Here is a 2,774-nt window from a genome sequence, read left to right on the forward strand (position 1 = left end):
AGCACGTTTGAACGCGCTGTAAAACGCCCGACGCATAAACAAGTTCTTGAGCTTTTTTTGGGGCGTTTGTCGCGCGTTTTGGCCCATAGACTTAAATGGGAACGCGCAACGCTTGAATTTAGCGCGTTTTTGACACAGAATTTTTTGATTTTTGGATTTTGCAACATGCAGGAAAAGGCCCAACACCAGGTGCAAAGCACAGTTTTGTGGAGAGAATCCAGCATGGAGGAGTCTCTGTGTGACACCGAGAACCTCATCAGGCTGGTGCAAGGCAAACGCTGCCTGTATGACACACAGGATGCCAACTACAAAAATCGGAGGAGCAGGCAGCAGGCCTGAGAGGATATTGGCAAAAGCATCTGGCCAGATTGGAGAAGTTTCACCAAGACAGTGAAACAGGGAAAAGGTATTTCCATGTGTGTTCTAATGTGAAAAGTAAACTCCTTGTGTGCAGTGGTGTACCAACTATATGTAATACCCCTGGCCAGCTCTACCTGCAGCCCTCCAGCTGTTGTCAAACGCCACCTCCACAAATGCTGGGCTGTATTTTACTTGCTGGAGCCTGTGCAGGCATGCATGGACTTGGATTTTAGCAACAGCTAGAGGGACGCAGCATCACCATCCCTGTTCTTGTATATAGGCACTCAGTGGCCTTAGTTTACAAAGAATGATGTGCACATTACATGTTGTAATAGTGTCCCCTCGCCCCTTTAGTTTTTAGTACTGTCCTGGTTCACCCTCCCCCACATTCTGGTACAATGCAATGGGCCAGTATGTTCAATTTGCAGTGGTTCCACTATCTTGTGCCAGACTGCGCTCTTTCAATCCGCAAATGTAGTGGCATTTTGAAATGTAGGCCTAAGTTTGGGTTGAGGGATTTGAATCCTAAGTTGTTATTGATATTGTGTACTTTTTAGAATTAGACTGTTTGTGGGCTATGGGTGGCCAGGCATATGTTAGGTGCTTCGGTTTCTAACGTGCCAGTATTGGGCACCTTGATGGGATCCGTTATTTCACCCTCCTTGGCTTATATTCTACTGGCCGAGTATTGGCCACTTAAATGGGACACATGATTTCGCCCACATTTATAACCCTTGTTAATGGGCGACTATTGATGGCCACTATAGGGGCATCCTCAAGGGGCACTATATAGGTGAAAAAAACGAAATGCACAAAAGATCGTTTCCAAATTTCTAATTTAGCCCTAGTAATAAACAACCAAATTTGAAAATCAAATAATATATAAACACTCTTTTCAGAATAAAAATATAAATTAACATAAACTTAGATGGCTTCCAATTGCCAGGGTAACGCCCCATGTGGTGACAAATATATGCGTTGAAGTGGTCCCGGACAGCTGCACCGTGCCGGTTCCCACGCACACCGCTCGGATTAGGACTCTCAAAGGAATGGCTGAGGGAATCTTCAAAATTAAAGCCATCCCGTACACGGACAAAATTATGCAGAGCACACGCTGCCTTCACGGCCGAGATGGCGGTCTCCAATTTTAAATAAATGGGAGAATGGAGAAAGCGCCATTTGTTAGCTAAAATGTCGAAGGCGCACTCCACCACCCTGCGTGCCCTTGTCAGCCGGTAATTAAATACCCGCCTGGCAATGGAGAGTCCCCGGCTGGAGTACGGCCTCATCAGATGCTCCCCCAGCGCAAAGGCCTCGTCCCCCACAAAAACAAAGGGCATAGCCGGATAAGTGGTCCCAGGCAGTGTGGTGTTCCCCGGGAGGTCCAGCTCATTATTATTGAGCATTTGCCCAAAGGCAGAATGCCCCAAAACAGCTGAGTCTGAGCTGCTGCCGTAGGACCCCACGTCAATGTACCTGAAGCAATAGTTTGCATCACACACCACAAAAAGAGCAAACGAAAAATATTTTTTATAATTAAAAAATTAACTCCCGCTCCTGATGGGCTTCTTAACGCGGATGTGTTTGCCGTCTATTGCGCCGACACAGTTTGGGAAATTGCAGGATTCTAAAAACTGATCCGCAATTTGCAGCCAGTCCTCCTTCTGTGGTTGGGCCATCACAGCAGGATGAAGGACGTCCCAAATTGCCACGCAGGTTTCACGGATGATCATACTGGCTGTGGACTTCCCGATGAGAAAGGCGAAGTGTAGACTGGCCAATGACTGTCCGGTAGCTAAATACCTGAAACAAATGTAAGAAAATAAAGAGACATGAACGGATGCTTTTTATTTCTTTTTTCATAGTCAACACTATCAAAGGCAAATGGAAAAGCCTGAAAGACGCCTTTATCCGCCATCGCCGCAAAGAAAGGGAGCAGAGGAGCGGATCGTCCCCAGGCGCACGCTCCAGTTATGTGCATGCAGCACAAATGTCATTTTTGATACCGTGCACGGAAATGCGGAGGTGAGTCAAGGGCATACACATTGAGGAGAGGATGTGTTATGACATTACATACATTCAATTTCATATGGGGAACATACTTACCTATATTTTCCACTTCACAGCACCGATAGTAGCTGGGAACACAGCCAGGTGCAAGCTGATGAGGAAGAGGACGAGGGCACAATCATGGACAGTGAGCCCGGACCATCTATGGGGCCAATGAGTCCTCCAGGCCCCACCCCCACTCCGAGTTTCGTCAGCCCCATGCAGACTGTCCAAGCCGTACCAGAGGCAAGTCGGCAGCCCCGACATAAAAGGAGGAGAACAGAGAGGCATGAGGACAGGCTAATAGGCTGCCTGGATGCCCTGGCACATCCTGTGCCAAAACTTAGCAGTGATGCCTATTTTCT

At 47.4% G+C, this 2,774-nt stretch overlaps 1 long non-coding RNA gene across 1 annotated transcript; it reads left to right on the forward strand.

Moving 5' to 3' along the window:
* Positions 1–344: 344 nt before the first annotated feature.
* On the forward strand, positions 345–2,500 carry LOC122930437. The gene is made up of 3 exons (XR_006388129.1): positions 345–406; positions 2,226–2,385; positions 2,487–2,500. It is a non-coding gene; the product is annotated as an uncharacterized LOC122930437 (long non-coding RNA).
* Positions 2,501–2,774: the final 274 nt, after the last annotated feature.

The sequence above is a fragment of the Bufo gargarizans genome, chromosome 3 (assembly GCF_014858855.1).
Source record: "Bufo gargarizans isolate SCDJY-AF-19 chromosome 3, ASM1485885v1, whole genome shotgun sequence".
NCBI lineage: Eukaryota > Metazoa > Chordata > Amphibia > Anura > Bufonidae > Bufo > Bufo gargarizans.